The 24,229-nt window shown below is 38.0% G+C and overlaps 1 protein-coding gene across 1 annotated transcript in view; it reads left to right on the top strand.

Annotated features, from left to right (window-relative positions):
- The window catches only part of CABCOCO1 (ciliary associated calcium binding coiled-coil 1), a 220,722-nt gene that overhangs the window by 51,233 nt on the left and 145,260 nt on the right, over positions 1-24,229 (top strand). The window contains exon 4 of the mRNA XM_046943256.1: positions 19,745-19,856. The gene's annotated coding sequence lies outside the window, so the exon portion shown is untranslated. The remainder of the gene's footprint in view (positions 1-19,744; positions 19,857-24,229) is intronic.

Genomic DNA, 24,229 nt, shown 5'->3' with positions numbered 1-24,229 from the left:
ATGCTACTCTTAGACTTGAGCCCAGCTTTGCCCAGGGCTCTGTTTTGAAGCTGAGGTTGGTGACAGGAACAGGCAGTGTTTCACATACAAATTTACATTAGACATGGGGCGTTGTGATTGTTCAAAAGCCTAAGAGGGACAGTTAGCTGTCTGGTAAGCCAACCTGCCTGGGTTGGCTTATTTTCACACTGCCTAAGTTCTGACAAAATGACTTGTCTAAGCTATACCATACTTGCCTGGGATCCTCATGAAGTCAGATGGGGCACTCATCTGGCCTTCTGTGGATATGTGCTTTCTTGGTGTTCTTCTCTTTGAAGGGCTCAAAGGCATCTCCTGTGGCTGGTCTAGTATATAATGCCATCCTTCCTGCCTGCCTTTGTGGCTAGGTAACTGTTTCTGTCTCCTTTTGATGTTTCTGAAGTATACCGCTGCATCAGTTTGATCCTCTCCTCTTAGAAGGTAAGATTGCATTAGAAGAAGCCAGAAAATAGACATGTCTGAGTGCTATTTGCTGACAATTTAGAACTGTTGCATATTCCATGGAAGACATTGTGCTAAACTGATCACAGATTCATAGAGTCATCAAGGTGATTATTTGATATTTGAACTTTTACCAACATGTGCTCAGGGAAGAGAGATGGCCCGAGTAATGTTCCCTGGGACCTGTTATTCCACATTTCTGGGTGCTCATATTCCCTTCTTTTTTCCGCCCTCTCCCCAGGAAATAGTCAAACAAAGTGTAGGGTTGAATCAGGAGATGACTGTCCAGAAAGGTATTTGAAGCATAAACGAGCACTCTGGACAGACTACATTTTTGTTGGATTTTAATGCTTACCATGTGGGAAGCCTGACAATTTAAAAAATTGGCCATTTACTTACCCAAGGTGAAGGAAATGCAAGGAATATAAATTGTAGTCATTTGAAACTGTAAGACATGCAGTTGCCCAACATCTCTTGTACTGCTGTAGTATTTTAAGTTTTTCATAAGAGACAGAAAGGATTTACAAGAACACTGTTACATTTCAAATTCCTAACTAACATTATTTCAAGTAAATATGAGGATAATGTTTCAATTTAAAGGCACGGTAAACTTTTCTTTTAAGCCATATACTGTAGTTTTCTTCTAAAACTGTGATGGGGGCTGATCTTGAATTTAATGCCATGAGAACCGTGAGGACCAAGCACACTTCAATGGTTTTGTTATTTGCTCATTGTAATAAGAGAAAAATTGTACGTTTGTGCACCAGGTATCAAGTGATGCCATAGAAGATTAAGGGAATGCAACATATGCAGTGAATTCTGTCACAATTAAGGTACTATGTAGATATCTTCAAAACAAATTGGTTAGGCAAGGGGACTACACAGTAGGTTATGCATGAGAAACTGAGTATTTCCCTGATGATGATATTCTCCGTTGCCTACTGCTTGCAAAAAGATGTTACCATCACAGTAGCCTTTTCGGCAAAAAGAAATGTTGAACAGGTAAAGCTAGAAATGCTTTTCTATTTCTAGTTGTCTGGATCCATAGTGACAGGTAAGTTATCCCTGCAGGAAAACATACAAAAAACAATGTCTCTCATTTTCATAACTCTGGTCTTGTAGATATAACTACCTAACCTATAAGAACACAGATGGCTCTTGAGCTGAATCACAGTGACAACCCTGTTGCAGTAACAACTTCGTTTTCTGTGCTTGGCTCTCAGTAAAGAAAAAGACCAGCATCCGTCCTCCTGGATGTATTCTAAAACTTATTCTTGCTTACTTGCACTCTAGAGTTTATTAATTGTAAGGGATATTAAAGAAGCTAATTAACACTTTCAAGCAGTTTTTTTTAATGTGTTACATGGATACACATTCTGCTTGCTTTATACATCAGTGTAAATATATCAATTTTAAAAAGCTTCTACAGCATAGAGAATAACCCAGGCAGCAGCTATTGGAACAGGAGAATAGTTATTTTTTTTATTTAGAAGACTTTCTTCAAATAATTACTGACTCATGGTTTCATTTAATATGTCACAAGGAGTAAGGTATCATGCATGGGTTGGGGTTGAGAAAGAAAAAGGGATCTGGCTTGTCTAGCATTCATGCCTTCTGGATGAGTATGTGAAGAGGCAAATAGAAGATAAGCACTTATTTATTTATGTCTATTTCCTATCAGACTTTATATGGTTCCTTTCAGCTTTTCCCTACAGATCATACATACCTCGTAGTTTTAACAAGTCAAAACGTGATGTTCTGAAAATAAAATATACCAGAAATATTTTGGAAGACTTCATGAATACGATTAGTCAGTAGCTGGTATTGTTCTCATAATTTTGTGTTTGGGAGACAGATTTGTCTTTTGAATTTTGGAAACTTTTGGAAACTGTGACCTCTGTAAGTCTGTGTAGTCTACTTAAACGGTGTTAAAGAATCTGTGCTATGAACTTCAAGGTTGTACTGAAGAGCAGGGAGAGTGCAAGTCTTAAACTTCTCTAGATGGTTAGGAGGCTCAGCCCACATGCCTGCGAGCTTTGTGACGGTGAACTTGGGAGCCTCACCTCTGTAGCTGTGCTGGAGCGTGCACCAGAAAGCTTTGGTGTACCCAACGGACTGCTGTGGTCCTATGCAGGATTTAGGAACTCTGAATTTGTTTTGCCAGAAATTTGAAAATCACTCTAATGGTGTTTATGGAAAATTACTAATATTTCAGCTTTTTGTTAGGACTTTGAGACTATTACTGAAAACTGCCTGACATTTCTAATATTCCTAGTAAACTCACTAGAATGACTGAGAAATGTCATTCTGTGCCCCTCCTTTCCTCTCTCCACCCAAAGGAGACCCATACTATACCAGATGTATGTGAACTGCTTTCTGTCATGATTAGGCTGTGATTTTGCAGTACTTGCACTCACACTCGTTCTGCACCTCTGTGTTTTAATTCCTTAATACTTAATATCTCAGGAATATTTTCCAATTCTCCTCTGTTCCCTGAGGGTCCTCTTATTTGAAGGCAGATGGAGTAAATCTTTGGTTTTTTTGTAGTACAAGGTGAGGATATATTTCACAGCACTGTATAGACTTCAGTCAGAGACAGAGTTCTGATAAGCTAAATTATTTTCTGAATAACTGCGGCTCATTCTTTTTTTAGGGTTTGACTGCCAAACATAAAGTCTTGGTCCTATAAAAACTTCATGTATCCCTTTAGCCATGAGGTATTTGGAGTGGAATAGCCTTGCTGTCAGCAGCCAGCCTTTGAAGACGGAGAAGGAGAGTAGTATTTTCTCTATTTGAGTCAAAGCCCAAAAGTTTCTGTAGGAGCCACAAGAAAAGCTTTGATTTCATTTATTTATTTATTTATGGGTGGGTGATGGGTGGGTTGATTAACTGGTGCTCTCAGCTTGAAACTGCTTGAACTTTATTATAGTTCTATTATTTGAAATAATAGCTAATCATTCACCAGATCTTGCTGCAACAAGTTTTGTATAGCTTCTAAAAACGTTTTTTTTACACTTTAACCAGTTTCTAATCTAATTTCCACATCCTGTTTTCTTGCAAAACTTATCTGCTTCAGTGAAATTGTTGAAGAGAATCCTGTAATCATTTACTGTCTGTCTGCATTTCCATGATGACTCTTCTTTCCTAGAAATGGGAAGAGGGCTGCAAAATTAATGAGATGTAGAGAGCTTCTTATTTTTTTTGGCTACAGAAATGTGTATAGAAACATAAACATTAGTGCTGGTATCTGCCACACAGGAAAGAAAGCAGCAATATCAGCACATTGCTTGTTTATCCCTGACTTCCTTGATGCTTACTTTCATTTCTGCTCCCCAAATGGAATGGAACAGACATCATAATTACATCACACTTATACAACATGGCATTTGTATCACACTCTTATCAGGGGTGATATCTGATAATGATAATAGCAAATAAGAATAGCAGATAATGTTACTTAGCAGCTGTAACTACAACTCTTATGAGCTAGCCTCCAAGTGTATTTCAAAAAAGGCGAAGTATTACCTTTTTAGCACAGTAGAAGAGTACTCATAAGAGCCAGAAAAAGCCAAGGAGAGTTTATTTTCACATAATTACCACTCATTCCTTTCTTTCATCTAGTTCTTTCCTCTTTTCCACTGGCTAACGTATGCTCTTGTTTCTGGTTCAGATGTGGGAAGTTCTGCATGTAGAAATGTTGAGCTGCTAAATTCACAGGGAATTCTTCTCCTTGTTACCTTTTCATAAAACTGATGAAGATCGAGTGTTGTAAAATTTTGCTTCTAATCATGGCAATAAATAGTTCTCCTGTTTTAGACTCACATACCATAAAGAAAAAGAGAGAGTGTCTGTTCCTTTTAATAAAGATTATGATCATTATATTACTATTGGTTCATGCTAAGACTTTTTTGTTGCGTATAAGCACGTACAACATTTTAAGAAGAAAAATGGTTTTCTTATTTCTTGCAACTGACATAATGTTTGTTTCTGAACAGAAACTAAAATAAATAAACTTAATGTGATTTAATTTTCTATACAGAAGGTCACCTGGTTCCTGTTCATGGAGTAATTAGAGCAAATAAGATGTGGCTATGCTTAGGTTCTCATTTGAAATGTTTGTATACTAAGTAATGACATGAAAAACAATCAGACTTTTTTGCAAGATATTTTTGATATTAATCTTTAACAATGCTGTAACTGTAATAGTCTAATGTAAACATAATATCAACCAATAAAATAAAAATATGGAGTATACTGTGAAGTATACTTGAGTAATATTTACAAATGAACATTAAGAATTATCTACTTTAAAATTATTTTTGACTGAGATCTATTTCTTACCTCTGTTTTGTATCCAAAGAGATAGAGGGAAAAAAAAAAACCAAAAGAACTGGTAAGGCTTTGCTTTGACTTGAAGGCACATGAAACAGATGAACCTAAAGGGCATTTAGCAGGTATATCTCATTGATTTTACTGTGCAAATAACTGATTTTTCCTGTAACAATTGCAACTTAATGCTTTACATTGATGAACAAATTAAACAAGCATTTGACTAGAACCTCTGTCCAAAAGCTTAACAGCGAAGGATGGATTTTGAAAACTTGCATATTCCTCAAAGAATACATTGGGAATTATACAAAATTTATAAATAAGAACAAGCCTTATCATTCCTGCTTCTGAAACTGTCCTCAATGTATAGGAACACAAATTGTAAACGTATCAAACGTCAGTTGAGTCAGTTTTAACAAATGAAGCCTTACAGAGTTTGAAATAGCAATTACTTGGTTTTCCAGTTGACTAGTCTGTCCATTCAATAGTGAACAGAAACAAAGGTGTTATTAAAAGGGAATAATGTAGACAAAGCTAACAATGTTGGATACATTTATTTTTCACTTCATAAACTCCAAGTTGGCATATTTTAACAGGAAATTTCTGTGTTATTCTAGTTGCAGGGAGTTTAAAATTAGTCTAACTGTTGCTAAAACAAGCAAACTCCCCGGTAAAAATCATTGCATTTGTTCCATGCTGGTGTATTAGCTATTATTTATATAACTAGTCTCACTAGGATCTACTTGTTACCACATAGGCGGTTTTCTCTTGGATGCAGTTGCAGCATTGAACTTATGGCCAGTATTTTCTCCTGGGGATGACTGGAAGTTTTTATATGCTTGTTGATAATCTGAGGTGAAAAAGTAGGGCTGGATTTGCAGTGTTTTGCCACATATACAGAACTGGATACATCTGGAAAGATGGCAAATCTTAAAAATAGGACCTGGAATTCTTTGCCTTTATCTTTTATTTGATATAGACAAAATGACTGTTGCTTTTCTTGAGTGCACCTTTCTATCTTTGTGGATACCTTGAAGAGTCTTCCTTGGTAACGCAAGTTCTCCCTTCAGACATAAAACTAGATGATTTTCCCAGATTTGTTTTCTGAAGAAATAGGATCTTAGCTTTTATACTTAAAAAAAAAAAAAAAGGCTGGTCTAAGAAATTTAGATTGTTCCTGGGTTCCACTGGATTGTCTTTTCAGAGCTAGAAAAAAGTGTGCAGTGTTACTACTCTGGAATGGGCTGGTTTTGTTATTCATATTGTTAAGTTTTTTTAAACTGTTTTCACTCAGAGCTGAAGTTACTGAAATGTTACTTGAAGTCAGAAGTTCCTGGGAATATCACCAAAGATTTTGTGTTACTGTGGATGTAGATACTTTGCAGGTCAAAACAAGCTAGAGTGGTTTCTATGGCCAAGACAAGGCACCAATCTATTTGTTTCTGAGTGTTTGTTCTTTCCACAACTTTTGATACAGGTCAGTGATTCCATTAATGTCACCTGATAAGCATGGCCTTTATAAATTAATGATCACATGCCCTTGAAAACCAACTACGTGTTTAATTTAAAACAGAAGAGCTTATTTCTTGGAGGTGGGTTCCATCAATCTGGAAGCAGTCAAGTACATATTATCTTTATGCCACAGCAGTTCCTGAGTACATCCTGGAAAATATTAAAGTCCTGTGTTAATTGTTGGTATGACATACTTAAACATTTCATTATGTCTCTTGGGGTGGAAATGTATAGTACATTATTCCAAAAATAGTTAAAAGACAACAAACGCATGAAGAACAAGAGCACTGGAGTCTCTTTTTCATAACAGCTCTGCTGTTCAGCTACTGCATTCAGTAGTGAAACTGCTCCCTTTTTCCTGTTGTTCTTCATATTTTATCACAGATACTGATTGAATTGGAAAGGTATTACTACTTAAGAAAATATAAATATCCTTTTTCTTCTGTTGTTTTCTCCATTATTTAAAACATACTTTTATGTGCTTCATCTTTTCAGGAGAATTAGTAGCTTTGCTAAACTTCCAAAGCATGTGTCTACCATTGCTTCAGGTGTGCTTGAGCCTTGCTAAACTTATCAGTTCTTAATGGAGGAACAATATGAGACTGCTTTGGAGGAGAAAATAATACGTGATTTCATTTTCAAATCTAAAACTTCAATTACTTAGTGACTAGGGGGAATTGATTTTTCTTAGCCTTAGATTTTTCCTTTTGTGTAAAGAGACTGTTAAGCCATATAACAGGCTGGGAAGCAAAGTTAATGTTTTTAGCAAGAAAACTTTGACACAGATTTTTCCCCTCGTCATATAGAAAGTGAATGAGATTTTTAGATCTCTCTTGCATAGACATTGTGTACAAGACACTGCCTCAAACCCAAAGAACTGGTTGATTTGGACACAATTTACAAAAGAATGGATCAGATTTGAATGCTTGCAACCAACTGTAACAATTATTGAATTCGGTAGGAGTTGTGTGTATGTGGTATGAGTGGGACATTAATGTTGAGAGCTATTAAGTGCCCTGAGATTACTCTGAAGAGAGCTTACTCTAGGACACTCAGCATCTGCCTGTTGGATTCTTATCTCTGTTACAAATAAGCATAAAGAGTGGTCATTAAAAGAATTCTTCTGCTGGACAGTTGTCAGGGACTGTAAAAACCAGCACATGGACATGAATCCCATCCTGACCCCTTTAGGATGTGGTGGTGCTAACTTAATCTTCCCTGAAGTGGAAGCTTTTGAGTTTAATTTTTTTTCTTCTTCCAGTTAGTGAGGGGTTGAGGAGCATTTATCTTGGTTCTGAGTTGCAATGACGTTTTTGAGGACATTAAAAAGTTTTTATAGAGACAGACCCCTCTTCTTCCTTTTTTTTTCTTTTTTTTAATTATTTTTATTTTTTCAGGGTTTTTATGACTGGTAAGGTATGGGGTAGTGTAACTTTCTATTGTCTGTCGTCTTCTGCTCAGTGTAACTTAATCAAAAGGAAGTAGTGATATGCAGCTAGATTAATCCATTGGCTTTTTCTGGCTGTAATGTTCAGTATCCTGGACAATGCTAACATTTTCCTAAATCACATTCGTTTTGCCAATTGTATGTGAAAAATTGGCATTGGATGAGCTGAAGGTGCTCATGGTTTTGAACTTGAATACTTAAGTAATATTCTGTTTACAGGCTCTTTTAAAAATATTAATAATAATCCCAAGCAGATCTGAGAATAGAACAAACTTGAGAATTAAATGATGGCTCTCATGCTTTCCAGGTTAGCTTCCTATTTACTTAAGGGACTTTCTATCTTCATGCTATCCATATTTATGCTTACCTATGCTTGACAATATTTTATGAAAATCTTGAACATTACTTGAGTTAGTCTCATGCCATGAATCTACTCTGTAAGCAAAGGAGTGAGTGAAACAGGCAGGATAAAAAGGGATGCAAAACCAAGCATGTACAACTCTCTCCAAGTGCTGAACCTGGCTGCACATTAGAAAACATCGAGTCTCATATCAATGGAATGAGATGCAAAATATTTATTCTTATGAAGCAGCTTGGTCCTTACTACAGTTGTGGTCCTGATCACAACTAATCTTGTGAGGTGCACACACTTCTTAGATCTCACTGAAGCTGAGCTCTAAATACCTTGTACAATGGGGCACTACAAAGATGCTTTGATACCGTGCAAGTGAGTTCCAAATATAGTTCTTACAGCAATTTCCTCTGTAAGGCATTGATAAGACAATAGATCCATTTATGAGGCTACTGAAATGAGCAAGTGATCACATTATATTTAATAAATCCCTTGACACTCTGTTAAAAGGTCCTATGCTTAGCTGAAGTCTTGGCATGAATATACTGCTGGAGGTTTAATGACCTTTTGCTTTTTGAGGTGTTTTTTATTTAAACTAATGAAAATGAGCTCCATTTAAAAGGCTTTTAAATGCTGATTAAAAATTAAATCAGCTGTTCGTTATCCCCAGGTGGCCTTGTTCTAAGAGCAGTAATTCAGAGTGAGTTGAACGAGCAGTCTTTTAATGTGGCTGGATCTTGGAATATGAGGGCTTTGTTGAGCTGTTTATAAATCACCAAACTTTCAAGTTATATGCAAATGTCTCTGCCAGCACAAACCTTCTCCCCTTCATTTGTGCATCGTGCTTGTAAGAAATGTGGAAGAAATTCAAACTCATTGCTGAAGATTCCTTGTGGTATGTATGGCAGGAATGTAAACAGTAGGGGAGTTGTACAATCAAACAAAATAGTCACCTATCATCACAATAATAGCAATAAACTGAGAAATTAGCTTAGAGGGTCTCACTTTATTTACTGTTTACTCTGGAGTTGATCAAGTTTCAGAAGAACTTACAGTACAAATCAGAATCAACAGTTTAGGTAGTGGATTATTGGGCTATATTCGTTATGGCTGCCGAGGGCACTGGCCTGGGTTTTAAATTGTTACAAACTATTTAAAACGTTAAGAGAACAAAACTCTCAAGCTTATCAACTCTTATTTGGTGGAAAGGCAGACTTGCTGCTTGAACACCGAGATTGTTTTACAGATTTTTGCGTACTTTTAAATTACAAAATTTCACTTCATGATAGGGTACTTCCTTATCCTGAAATACAAGCTTAACTAGGAGTAGTGATGCTCAGACATAGCGAAGAATTCATAATCACGTTTAGAAAAGATAAGGCAATGCATTTTTGAGAGGGTTTAGACAAAAAAAAAAAGGGACCAGTGTTATACCATGCAAAATCCTGAGTTCCACTGCAGGTATGGCTTTACTTCTTGTTTTTTGTTTTTTGTTTTGATGTTTTTTTTTTTTTACCAGGGTGCATAACTCTTTGCTCTTGGTTATTTGTGGTAACATGAGTGCCAAGAGGTTTTTGGGTGAAATGTGCTGCAGAGTACTAAGGGATCTATGCAGTTATGTTACCTTGCTTTTGCTGCAGCAGAAAGTGTGAAAAAAGTGAAGCCTTGTGGCCCACACAGGTTTTAAACTGTCTGCCCTTAACAGAGGCCTGGACATTCCCTCCTATTCCTACTGACTATTAACTAGGAATGCACCGGAAGGACATCCCTGTATTTTCATGTTGTTTGTTGGAAAAGTGTGGCAGATGAGATACTCCACTGTCTCAGCGCTAGTAGCCAGCTGTTACTTCTCCAGCTCTTCAGTGTCTTGCCTTCTAGAACTTGCTGGTGACCAGGACTCTTACTCCCAGGTTGATGATCAGGAAAAGAACGTGCACTGGTGATGTCATGAAGATAGGTCTGCAGAGATGTGAATGTGTCCTGCTGGCTTGTGGACGGTTTATGCAGTCACACTCACGCACCTTTTACCTCGTGACTTTCTAATGAGTTTTGGAATTGGGCATGTGACACCAGGGAGTTCAGCATGTGTGTCAGAGGTAATGAGCAAACATCCCTAAACAGAGTTCATGGCCGGAGAGTTATTCAGACTTTGGTCAGTGAAACTTTAATTTCCCTCTTGCCTCACAGGTTAAAAAGAAGCTCTTTTTTTTTCTCCCACATGCTTTTTGTTGGAGAAAGAATAATAATATAATCTTAGTGTGAATTCAGTTTTAAATGTCAGCATCTAGGAATGTTGTCTGCTCCAGGGTTAATGCAGAACAGATTGCAATGCAGTGGTAACTGCATGTCTAAAATAATGAAAACACTGATGTTTTGAAGAATGTACTTGGCTGATAGCTGTATTTAATTATATAAAATAATTGCAAGAATATTATTTCCCAAGGTAATGAGTATCCTTCCTAAGAAGTCCTGCTGTTCATACTGATACACTCTTTACTGTGCAAGAAATATGTTTATAGAAAGGGTAGTGTTTCTAATGCAGAAAGCAAAAATCTATGGATCTGGAAAAATATATTAAAAGCTGTGTGGATGTTAGCTGTCTGCATATGATAGAATTTCACACTGTGTTGTACACGCAGCAGAGCTAGGATTCCATTCTTCCACCAGTCACGTGGTGTTATCACTTCTTAATACATGTATAGGAGCCTACAGGAAGGCATAATACTTTTGGGAAAACTATACAGAAATGGCAGATGTGGACACACTAATAAATAAAGAGCAGGCAATTGCAATTTCAATTTGAATTCCACTGCTTCCTCCTTGACTGCTTTTGATTTCATAAAAAAAACCTGTAAGTTTTTAGCCTTTTTTTTCCCCAAGAAAAAAAAAAGCCAAACAAACAATGAAATAATTGTTTTGAGTGACTATAAGTAAAATGATTATTTCCCAAGGGAAAGAATATCTCTATGGAGGTCAGTACTTTTCCTGAAGTATCAGGAAAATGAGACTTAACAGGCTCTTTAGCAGGCTCATAAAGACTGGATATGAGAAAATATTATCATAAGGACTTATGTTTTGCATGGTACATCTCTAGTCTTAAAACATCTCTACTCTTAAGCAAAGGTATGATATTTTTTCCTCCAACCTGCAGCTTTGGGATTTTTTTCACAACTGGAGGACACTGTTGTTCTCATTGTTAGCAATATGCTAGAAAAATAACTGTACAAATGCAGAAATTCCTGCCAGAATGGATTTTTTTTCCCAGTGATCTAGACTTCTGTAGTTATTTGCAGTGTGCATTCTTAACTTTCGTACATGGGAGCACTGCTAAACTGAAATAATTGCTGGACCTCTGTCTAGGTCCAAAGGTCTTGTGTTTTCAAGTGCTTATTGCTGCCGTGTCCTGCTCTGATGTGCCTTGTTTGCTTGCAGGAATAAATCACTGGCTCCTCTGAAGCATGTCAGCTCTCTAGATGTATCAGAGCAGTAGGGAGCTGGTCATATTTCAGGTTACTGTATTGTCAACCTATATAGAGTGTTCTCAGTCTCATTGAGATGTCAGAAACAATCTAGTCAAAATAACAAGGATCTGTTACAGAGCAGATTAATCCAGTTGGGAAGTGGTGCTGCCCTTAGAACAGTTTAAGTTGGGCCTGAGCGTTTACCTGAAAGATTGTTACAGATCAACAGGTGCTGGGCCAGTTCCAGCAGCTTTGCTGACAAGTGGTGATTTGTTTAGTGACTGTGATTTTACTGCTTGCAACTGAACATCTCATGTAGTTTAAGGCTAAAATGTGATGTTGTATTCTGCATAAAGCTAGCATATTTTCTTTCTTTGTTTGTCTCTTTTGAGTGTATTCAGAACTTATGTTTGAGTAGTTTTAACGTGGAAACAATTTTGTTTAAAAGCACATTCTTGATTTTCAGATTGTCTTCATTTTAAACAGTGTCAACATTCCTCTGTATATAAAAATGATTTAACTTGAAAAGCAGATGCAATTATTAGAGCCTTAGAATAATTATTTGATTCAGTTATCTAAAAGAAGAGACAAGGCTGAGACTTAACTGTAGTCAAACCTTCCGGTTTCTATTGTTCCTGCTTTGTGCAGAATGCAAATTCAACTTTGTTTAGCAATGTTTTGGGAAATACCACAAACATAAGCAATAATGAAAAGTGCTGGAATCTATGGTTTTAGGTCTGATTTTGCTAAAAGGATTTAAAACTTCACATATCTGAGTTCTTTGGGGGCCTCAGCAGACTCTGGGATAAAATTTGTGTGTGTGTATATGTGTGTGTGTGTGTGTATATATATCTTGCTTCCACCGACCATTTTGACTGAATCTCCGTAGAATGACCATGGATCAGTATCTTTCAGAAGACAGATTTAGAAGAATAGACTAATTTTGCCAAAAAAGTCTATTTGATCCCAAACCACTGATATTTGTTGAGTTTTGCCACTACCAGCATGGGAGATGAAAGCCTTATTATGGAATTCATTGGCCTTTTAAAAAACACATTCTGAGAGCACAGAGACAGTCTTGTGGAAGTGAAGAAACTCCCAAGTGAAGATACAAGCAGTTGTGCCTGAAAGAACTTAAGAATGGTATTTGAAATAGGTCAGGCTATTTATATAGCCTGTGGGCAAAAACACCCTCAAGTTTTCCTCTGAGAAACTAGAGAATGCTAGATCTCATTGCCGTAAAACAAGCTCAATCTCATGAAGTAATTATGAAGACAAACTCAGGACACCGTAAACAAACAATGTGTAGAAGGAAGCTGCAAGCTTCATTTTTCAGAGGGGAAAATGACTAAGATAATGTTGACTGGATGAACAAGATAAACACAGGGTGTTTGCCACTGTTGTGCCTAGGTCACTCTCCAGGTGAGAGTGGGCATTCCAGGTTACACTGAACCAGTCTCGTAGCTTGGAACAGGAGTGTGCCTTGAAAGCTAATCTCCCACTTTGTACCACTTCATGTGCATCACAGACCAGTCTTCAAGTTTGCAAGTTGGTTGCCTATCAGGTGAAATTAAGCAGGGGGATGTATCCAATACACTCCAAGCACTAACTTCCTTTAGGCCACACAATCGGACTAGAACTTGCTTAAAATAATTTGTCATAGTACACACTGTGGTCATCAAGTCTTCTGCACTATTTTGTTCTTCCTTTCTGTCTTGATTGATTGAGATGTGGCTTGAGATGCTTTGTCAGGATGGCAGAGAGTCATGTGCTAGGGGGAAGTATTCTTCTCCTTAACTGAGTGTTTTAATACAGACCTAGAGTGCTCCCACAGGCTCCACTGAGTGACTTACTGACACTTTTGGCTTTTTTCTATGCATGTATGCTCAATGGCAATTGAAGGACTTAATAAATAATCTCTTCTGTCTGTCTACCCTTGCTAATGGAGGAATGCTTCACCAGTGTTTGGAAGAGAAGGTCCAGCCCGTGTCGTCTGGGATCAGATTGCAGCCATGCTGTAAAGCCAGCTAATAGACAAGATGCAATAAATATCCTGCATTTCAGCCAATCCACAGTTTGATTTCAGCTTGTGCTACAAAACCTGTACTTCTTTCTTTAAACTCATTGGATTAATTCATTCAGGCACTGACTTGTTCGCTGTCTTTCCATTTGCTACTCAGTCAGTGTCAATATAAATTTCCAGTACTGCTGTAGAAGCATCTATAAAACATCCTATAGATGTACAAGAATGAATCACTAAATAATATTCTTTCATCTATCAATCTTCTGTTAGGTTCAGAAGATAGACTGCTGCTATCTTAGGTGTTGCCAAGGTATTATTTTCATGAGAAAATCATTCCTGTCACATGTCAAATATTAGAATACAATATGTCTGTACAAATGCAATAGGGAGGTTTTGTTATGAGAGAATAAAAAAAAAAGTCATGGGTGAGTAATTAATCACTTGAAGGCTCAAATTCATTTTGTTGCTCAACCAAAGCACACCAAGCAAAAATATGGCAAATCAGCCAACCTTAAAGACTGTTCAGCGTCAAAGAAGCAAGAGTATAGATGAAAAGTTTGCCCCTCCCTCTTTTTCAGCTTGGAGATGTGTTGGTAGCTGAGACATAATCAGTAAGTCCTTTTACACTCAAGGCTTTCACAGGACATTTTAAGCCTGTGTTCCATTTCTGTTTTCTGCTAAATTGTTTGGCTTCTTAGGTTAGGTGTATACCTTTAGAACTGAACCCCTGGGTTCCTCTCCTTTTTTGGTGGTGGAATGGCTGATGCTCCTTGCTGTTTTTGTCAGCTGGCACATGCAGACCAAGAAAGCCAGAGGCCTAAGGGCATGTGGATGTTCATTTCCCTCATCTCTGTGGTGATTTACAATTGAGGGCTTGCAGTAGAAATTTCTGCAACTGCTTAGGTACAGGCAGAAATCATAGTGTTCTTGATTTCATGGAAGACGAGGAGAGATACTAATTAATGGTCCATTATTTTCCAGAATGCAGATGTTCTTTAGATATGAAAAAAATAACATGACTTTTTTGTAAAAGAATTAGTTTTCACAACATTTGCAAGATTTTGAGGAATTTAAAAGTAATTTCTAAGTAGTGCTGAACACATTTGTTTTAAATGTTTTAGTTGAAATTTATTACACTTAATTTATAATCTCTTAAACATGATGTAAGAGTCTAGGCCTGCATAATTAGAGAGGCAGAGTGTTAAGGCTCAAATATTAAAAACATTTGCACCTAGACTAAAGGAAAATAATATTAGAGTAATAACTTTGCCCCAATCTTCCAAGATGCTTAAAGCTCCCTTTACTCTTTCTCTAGTAACAAAATATAAACCTGCGTGTTCAGTTAAAGGTCTGTCAAGATGTGGTTTCACGGTTTCTAACATGTCATAGCAAGTCAATGTAACTTTATTAAATCCCCATTGGAAGTTCTTCCTGTAGTTACAGTCCTTGGTCCTTAGTCTCCTGGCCTTCTTCTCTTAAATGAGAGGATTTCTATGGAAACAAGTTCTTTCTCCCTCTCCATGATGGCAAACTTTTTGGCCTCAAATGTATTCCCCCCTCCAAGTTCACCTGGTGCCTGTCTTCAGTGAGCAGAAATTAAGGCAGAGGAGCTCATCTGGAAAGGAAAGCAAAGAAAATGCAAAGCATTAGCTTAACTGCCAGGGTGGGTCCAGCGGTGCTTCCTTATTGCATCCTTGCAGAAAGGTGCTGATTCCTACCATATACTCTACTCATTTAAGCAATTAACACATTAGATGTTTATCTTCTCTCCCATTAATTATTTAAGTTGCTGCTTGATGTGAAAGTTGAGACCATTAATGTATTGGCAGTGTTAATATTTAATGATCTAAGGCATAGGGAATAAAAGGGAAATCAATATTTGTGCAGTGCTTTTCTTCCTGTTAAGAAAGCCACAGAAAATTTGCTCTCTTCTATAAAGCCATGGATAGTGCTAATGTTAATGGAAGCAAGTGGGTTTACTTAGTGCTGAAGCTGTGCTTTGCTTCACAGTTATTTAATTCTAGCTCTTCCTACTGCTAGATGAAAACCAGAGGCTGCCCAACTTCTTAAACACAGATATGTTAAAAGTGCTGAAAACAATTCTCTGAAAGAGGCTGTTTTTTCTCTTATGAAGCTTCCTGGTCTTGATAAATTCTTAAGTCTTCAGGGATTAAACTCTTTGGACTTCAAAGATTAGCATGACGTGTTTCAGGAAGATAAATTTTAAGAGCTGTGGAAAAAAGAGGGTAGAAATCCAGCAACAAACAGGAAAACTCTTGAGGCTGAAATCTGTTGTATCTGTTTTCAGCAGTGCCGAACCATTACTGATCTGCTTTGAGAACAGTCTGTGCAGATGACTTGTTTTTTCCTTCATATACTCTGCTTTCTTGTAACTGGGTTGTACACCAAGACTTCTCTCTTCCTGCTCGTAAGAATTCACAGTACGTAGCAAGCTGGATGCACATGGACTTTGTTTTCCTTTTAGTCCTGAGGAACCTTGGAGTTAAGTTGGGATAAAATGTCTTTGAATATACTGCTTTCTAGTAAGTGGGAATGGGAACAGATACCATCACTTGACAAAGCAAAAAATCAGCAAACCCTTATCTCTACAGCATTGTTTTGGGCATCCTTAGGGTAGGAATGATCGCCAAAGAAAAAAAAGGAAGTTATTTTTCAGGTCACTGTAATCTTGGTAAATAATGAGTATAAATATCAGTACAGCTAAGGAAAGAGACAGTCATCTTGCTGCTATTCTTTGTGGATTAGCAGTCTGCCTGAAAGAAACATCTGGTAGTGTGTAACTTGGTACCATAATGCCACAAATGTTCATGAGATTGTAATTAATGAAAAAAAAAAACAGAGAAAAACCTATTAATTTAAAGGGACTTACGGAAAAATATTTATAATCTGAAGGAACTGCTAATCAGAGCATAGGCTGAAAAGGTTCCCAATTTATATATATATGTAAAAAAAAAAAAAAAAATCCTAAAAAGCTGTGAAGGTAATTGTTCTGTTAAGCTAATTTGAATTCTTCTTAGCTGCAATTCACAGTCAGAAGACTTATGTCTTATATCTCATTGCCTACTTAACATCTAGAAGGCCAGCAGAACAGCTCTGGGGTAAGCCGTTATCTGGTTTGCTGCTTTTTGGGTTTGGAGGATTCTGAATAAGGACTGACCTAATCAGGACACTTGTGGGAAATCTTCCAAAGCCTATGGAAGAGGTGTCCGAATACTTCCATGGGCCAGATTTACAGATGCCAGCTAGAGCGTGTTTGTTGATACTCTTTTATTTTACGATGGACTGTTGATGTGACTAAGAACTAGTACATTGTACACCTGTGGTAGGTTTGTTTCTATAACAATTGCATTCAGAAAGGCACTAATGCATCCTTTAAAACTTAGATGTTAATATTCCTCATAATTAAAAACAGAAGGTTAATATTTAAAAGAAAAAGTGATTCAAGGTGGTATTGGAGAGGGTTATGCTGTAGGGGAACAACAGTATTTGTTCTGATCAGAGTTGGTCGATTATTCTGAGTATTACTGTGTCAGCATTATGTTGCTGGTGGACCTGGGTTATTCTTTGCCTTCTTTGTAGGGAAGTTAATTTGCCCAAAAGAATGGTTTTATGGGCATAGTGGGAATCCTTCATCAGTGGTTCTCTATTTTCCACTCAAAGCAGGATAGAAAAGTCAGATGTTGAAAGAAAACATTTTGAAATTTAGGAAACAATATATTTTGATTCTGTGTTTTACTTTGTAGCACCAGTGGAGCTTGCCAAGGATCTTGTGTCCACTGGCCTGCTTGTCTGCCGTACCTTTATATCTCTGTGGAATAGTTCTCACATATTGCTGTGTAAATTTCCAGTAACCATTATGAAAGCAATCTGATATTTGCATCAGTCTCTTCTCAGAAACACAGTCTTCATTTCCCATCTACACTGTTCCCTGCTCGGGAATTGCTTTTTGTTGCAAATGATGAGACCTGTGACATGGGTATAACATTTTGGATGATGCTTATGAAAATTCTGAATAGCAGCATATGGGAAATGGCTTTTTTCTCATTACGCTGAGTCTGTGATTAAATTCCAAAGGAACTTTTCACATTCTCTTAAAATATATCTAGTTGCTTTTTTGGGATGTCTGACTTTGCTTCATGAAAGCAATCAAGTATCACAGAATGGTTAAAACAATCCCTCCTGGATTTTCCAGTGTGTATGATGAGACTGAACTGAGTAATTGGGCCTCACACCCAGGAAATACTTCTAGTTAAAAAATTATCTTTACAGAGGACACAGCTTCTATATCAGATTTCCTCTCACATTCAGAAAACCGATGACTTATACCATAGTTTGTAATCTACATGTCAAATTTTTCAGTGACTTTCCTGCTGAGCTGATTTGAGAAGAGGAGATGTCAATATATGAATTCTTAATCCTTCATTTTCACTAGGGTACTGTTGGAGAATTGTCAGAGAAAGGAAATTGAGTGTAGTGTGTATTAATGCAATTGAAGCCGGGCTGGAGGGAGCTTGCAAACATCTTTTGTTTGGGAGTCCCAGTTTCCTTAAAGTAGTTTTCTTGGGTACAGAGAGGGGCAGTTGTCCAGTGAGGCAAGATCCAACCTCGGAGAAGAGAAGGTTCTGGGGAGACCTCATTGTGGCCTTCCAGTACTTGAAGGGAGCATATAAACAGTAGGGAGAATGACTATTTCTGAAGGTGGATAATGACAGGACAAGGGGGAATGGTTTTAAACTGAGACAGGGGAGGTTTAGTTTAGATGTTAGAAGGAAGTTTTTCACCCAGTAGGTGGTGACGTGCTGGAACAGGTTGCCTAAAGAGGTTGTGGATGCCCCATCCCTGGAGGCATTCGAGGCCAGGCTGGATGTGGCTCTGGGCAGCCTGGTCTGGTGGTTGCTGACCCTGCCCACAGCAAGGGGAGGTTGAAAATAGATGATCTTTGACGTCCTTTCCAACCCAGGCTATTCTATGATAAATCCTTCATAAATTCCTAGTGAATAGATTTTTCAGGAACACGCATGTGAGAATAAGGAATAGAAATATGTTATGTGTTAGCTGTCAGTGGACTACTGGCACTTGAATCATCTACCTGTTGGACAGGCAGCAAACAGTGAGGTGGCAAAGTTACTCAGTTAAATGTGTAAATAAATGCCCCTTTGACATAGAGACTAAGAACAAAACTGGTTCTTTATTAGGGAAGCAAATCCATACGGATCAAACATTTTTCTCTCCTATTGAGCTTGGCTGTTTCTGCTTGTCTCTGACAAACCCACTGCTTGGTCTCTTTGCTTCTAGGTTTTGCTCGGGGCGTTATGTACATTCAAGGCAGGGTCCCTTGGCAGGCCAGGTTGAGTGAGGTCCTTTTGCATCCTAGCCTGACTGACAGTATTGAACAGCACTGAAGCAAGCCCTTTCAGCAGTGCCCTCATTCTGGAGGTGAATAAATACAAGTGAAATTAACAGGCCTTCCCTAATATACAACTGTCTGTGGGACTCCATAGCCACATAAAGGTCTGGATAGAGATAGAAATCATGATAGTTTCTCATGGAAAGAGGAGGAGAATGTATCTGACATATGTGAATGCTCTATAAGTGGCATATGTTCTGTATATTGGATTTAGGATGACAAGTGTATTCTTCTGTGTCTGTTGACAGGATTTTATTTTAGGTTTGTTGTACGTGCAATCTCAAGCAGTACATGATTGGATGTTAAAATACTGTACACCAGCACTTGGGGTCACAAACTTAGTATGTGTACTGATTACCTTTTAATTGTAGTAGTTACATATGTGGAAAACCACAGGAGTCACAGTTTTGCTGTCATCTAGGAACAATAACATTATGTAATATATTACTGTTTAATATTTTTGTCAGTCCTGTTATTGAGGCTTAAGAGATAAAGAATTTGCTGCTCCCATGTCTAGAATCTGAAAGAAATTGAAATAATTTTCCTAATAATGTGGATAGTAACATAGGTCCCTGCTTATTTTGTCATTGCTTTCATAGCTTTTGGAGCCCTTATGCTGATACAGTTTTGAGTGTAGTTTCAAGAACTGTAAAACACTGGTTATTCAGCTTTATTCCAATATGTAAAACTTTTCTCATCATTCTTTTGGCAGGAGTAACATGCTGTGCTCTCTACCCTGTCCTTCCTTCTCTACTGCTGTGTGTAAACCAGAGCAGCAAGTTAATCAGCGGCCTTTGGAGCACTTCTGCCTCTCACTCTTACAGGTAAGCAGCTACAGTGAAAGTACTCTGTACAAAGTGGTTACAGTTCCCAGTGCCATCTAGTGGTTTTCTTCCTGAAAATAACTCGAGGAGTTGTGGGAAGGAATTTCCCCTTATTATTTCCCACTAGCTTGCTGAGATATTCCTATGTGAAATGGTTTAGAAATGGTAATAAGTATTGATCTAAGCTGAGGGAGAATACGCAAAAATGTTGCACTGTGGAAGTGGAAAAACTCTCTAACATGTAAGTACATTCAAAATGTCCTTTTTAAATAAAAGCTTGCTCTCTAAATCCTCATGTTTTAAGATCCACCCTTTCGTTGCCTCAAGGATGTTTGTAGAGGGGCATGAAGAAAAAGAACTAAAGGTAAAGCATGCAGAGGAAGAGCACAGGGCTGGAGAGCTGAAGGCATGAATGCAGGCTTAGTTCTGGAAAAAGTTGTCTGAACTCCTTCTCTGTTGCAGTCACCCCACGCTCCAGCTTCATGGTCAGGGAATTTCTCCTCAGACAGTTCCCCCATCCCTGGTAACAGCTAACAGGGAGAGGTTGTCTGAGTAGGCCACTGCTTGCACTGGGGTAGAACAGTGTGATGGAGATGGCAAATGCATGGACTGTGTGGGCAGAAGCTGGGCCTGTCATCCTGCCCTCACCCTGCCAATTTCCTTTCTCTTAGCTGCGTACCATTTCTTCTTCAGGGGAAAAAAATAACTGCACAATAACTGTATAAGTCACGTCTCTTTTTATATGACCATGCACATTCCTCTGCCACTGTGTGGACCCAGAGGTAGAACTGGGACTAGGGAATGACCAAAGCCAAATTCTGTTACTGAAAAGGAATAGGAAATTGAAGGACTCAGAAACATGTTGGAATGGCTCAGAAGGTGCTTACTTACTGCGTTGTGGTGTCTCCATACAATGTCTTTCCATTCTCATCTAGTTCCTTGTTAGGAGCTAGAAAGTAAGCTGAACAAAAGGCAAGGGGTTACATGTGTTCTTTTACCTGAAAACTTCAGTGCATTCATTTAAACTGATGAAAGAAAACAGCAAGAAAACTGATTCTATTCCTCTTGCTCTTATCCCACGCTCCTTCCCTCTGCCAATTCTTCCAAGGCCTCTCTTAAAAGCTCCCTTTTATATCTCACAGGCATATGTTTCAATTTTCACTTGCTGGGTGTGATATTTGGTAACATACGGATGAGTCATATTAATAACTTATTGAATCAAAACATAAACTCAGTCACTGCTAGATGTGCTGTAGCCTTTATTTTTGCTGTTGCACCTGTCCAGTCCTAATTGCACTGTGCTGTGGAGTGCACCTGGGCTTTTCCCAAATGCATTAGACCTAGTAAGTTCATCAGTTTTAGCTTCAGCGGGAGTATCTCCCTGCTCTGATTTCTTGAAGTGAATTTTCATTTTAGCCCAGGAAAGATCTCTGAAAATCCTTTAACTCAAACCAGCTGATAAATCTATTCTTTTAAGAGCGAAATGAAAAGAGAAAAAAAAAAAGCAATGAAAACTGTGGGAAAGATCCATGTAAGTAACATTTTTACTTTCAAAATACAATGTGGGCAAGATATAATCCGTGTTCCGATATACTCCATGTTTCCACTTTCTTTCGTTCTTTTTCAGTAGCCAGTTTGTTTCCATGAGAAAATGTAGAGGCCATACAGAATTTAGCTTGCCAGTGCTGGCAGAAGCCAGATGGTTGGTGCATTAGAGTTTCCTGCAGTGTTGCTTCAGATAAGTTCACCTGCTTTATTCTAAGTGGAAATTGCACGGAGATGCCACCATTCAAAAAACGGTTTCTACCAAACAACTTATTTCATTTATCTGTCCCTATCTCACATCATCTTAGCTGTGCTTTGAGAACTCACTCCTTTGGAAGTATCAGCAGCTGGCATTCTGGTTGAAGGGAGGATGATCTTCTGAACGAGCAATGAGGAGATAACTTCAGTGCCTTCCATATCAGCAGGGAGCTTTCCTAGGAGAGTGGAGTTTTGACTGGTCTTTCACAGATCAAAAATTAATTTATATAGAACCAGATTCATAAATAAAATGAGAATTTCTAGTAAATGTACATCAAATCACTTGACTGACAACAAGTAATTGACTTTTACCTATTGGTGGCATCTGACATGCAAAAGTTTTACTTCAGTTTTGCTATGCTATGGTTGAACTGCTCACTGAGTTACATTAAATGTCATGGTAGGCATACTGAGGAATTCAGCCGCAACAATCTTTTGCCCTCGTCTGGGCTGATGTGCAGTCAGTCCTGAGCAGCCCACCTGAGAAATAAAGCATTTCAAAGGTGCCACTGGTGAGAAGCAGTAGAAAAGGCAGGAGAGAAGTGGAGATCAGCATCCTTCAAAGAGGATTTAGGTGGACAAATGAGAATAGGAAGCCAGGAAGAGCAGTGCAGTGGGGTCCCCTTTTCATCTCTTGTCATAACTGAGGTACAAAAGGATATCCAGTGATGCCTCAACTGTCAAAAAGGAATACAGCCTTGTGCTGCGCTGACTTGCATCCCACTGTCTTGATAATTATAAAATCCAATTCCTCAGTGGAATAAAAATGGATTAATATGGTTATCATCAAACTTAAGATAATGAAAATGCAGACAATTCTTCATGCAAGTGGTAGTTGCCACTGCTGTTCATGATTCTGGTCTCACATACCTATCCCTAGGGTTTCTGTCTGGAGGCCATATTTAGTAAAGCTTGTGATTCACCTCCAAAAACCCAAACCCTTGGCTATCATCTAACAACTCCTTTCCCTACCATCTGTTATATCCTCCACTGTCATGTAAAATCAGTTCTAGCGTATTAAAAGTTGCCTATTCTGGTACCCATTGATGAGATCTGAAGGAAGAGGCAAGCAGACAATGGCAGACAGAGATTCTGACCCACTCTGTGTGAATTCTGATGTAAACTCTGCAATGTAGGATACTTAGCTTAAAAAAAAAAAATCACAAAAAAAGTTACTAATGAAAGGAAAAGGGAAATTGCAGATCCACTAATTTTTCACAGGCTGCTCTCCCTTCTCGCCCCTTACCCTCAAACTGTAAGCATCTGAAGGAATGCTTTGAGAAGTATTGCATGTCATTTCCCACTAAGAAGAAAATATGAAGCAAGAATGAAATAATTATTCTAGAACAGACTAAGGCATGTAAGAGGGTATATATGAATGCTTTGAGATTCTGGAAGGGCAAGCAGCTCTTTGGCAAGACAGGGACTCCTTACCCTGCTGTCAGCTTTGCAGCTGGCCCAGAGAAAGAAAAGAGATCAAATGTGGAATTGCTTAGATGAAGAAAGCTGATCTGAGAGGGACAGAACAGGTACTTCTGTTCAGGGTTCATAAGGCAGAGTTGTGGGTTATTGCTGTCCTGATTTTTTGCAATGGTGGAGTTGCTATTTTCTTTTATATGATGACAATTGGTACACCAAATGAGTCACAGTACTGTTTTACACAGGTTGTGTAATTGTGCTTAGTAGTTGTTTACTAACTGTGCCTAACTGAACAGTCCATTCTAACCAGGGTTAATACTTACTTTGCTTCTGTTTCCCTTTTAAATGTTTTTTTTCGAGAGATTTTTTTTTTCCTTTTGGCTGTTACTAAGCTTTGTTAAGCTGGGGGAGGTGGTCGTTGTAGTATCTTGTCAAAACATTTCTGGGAATATATTTTAAGACAAAATCTTATGTTATTAGTTTCTTCTGAATTGAGATTTCCTAGCACTTTGTACTAGTAGAAGGCAGTTCATGCTTTTATAATGATTTTGTTCATTATCTAGAGCCAATGGAGTTTAGTAGATGTTTTCACTTTCAAGGTTTTCTTTAAAGCTTTCATTTACACAAATGGAAGGAGAACAATTTCTCTGTGGTCAGCAAGGCCATTTCAGCTTCAGATGGGGTGGTCCTAGCCCTGGTCTATGAACTACAGTCTTTCCTGAGGAGAAATATTTTGCCTTTTTTATGTAGAAGGGCACTCAGCCCTGACATTGGATACGTGTTTAATCTCATTCAGTATAGCACAGGACTAGACCTGTAGCTGATTTAACTACTAGGCAGTTTTTCAGATGAGTCTTATCTTTATTCTGCAAAGAAATTGCTGGAAATATTTACATCTCTTTTTAAAACATCTGTTGGTTGTTTTTTTTATTCTTGGAGATAGAAAAAAAAGAAAAACAAAAACACAAGAACGACATTCCTTTCCTTCCTATTCTCTTCCAGCTTGCTCTTTCCACATGAAGTATTGAGCCTAGACTGTTTGACAATGCAAAGCTCTGTTCAAGCCCAAGAAATCCGCTCCTCTCTTTACCTACATTTTAGCTATCAAGAAGGCACAACTAGTTCATTTGGAAAATGCTTTCTTCACCAAA

This window comes from Gallus gallus, chromosome 6 (genome assembly GCF_016699485.2).
Source record: "Gallus gallus isolate bGalGal1 chromosome 6, bGalGal1.mat.broiler.GRCg7b, whole genome shotgun sequence".
NCBI lineage: Eukaryota > Metazoa > Chordata > Aves > Galliformes > Phasianidae > Gallus > Gallus gallus.
Note: the sequence above shows the minus strand (reverse complement) of the source record. Positions and strands in the feature narration are given on the sequence as shown.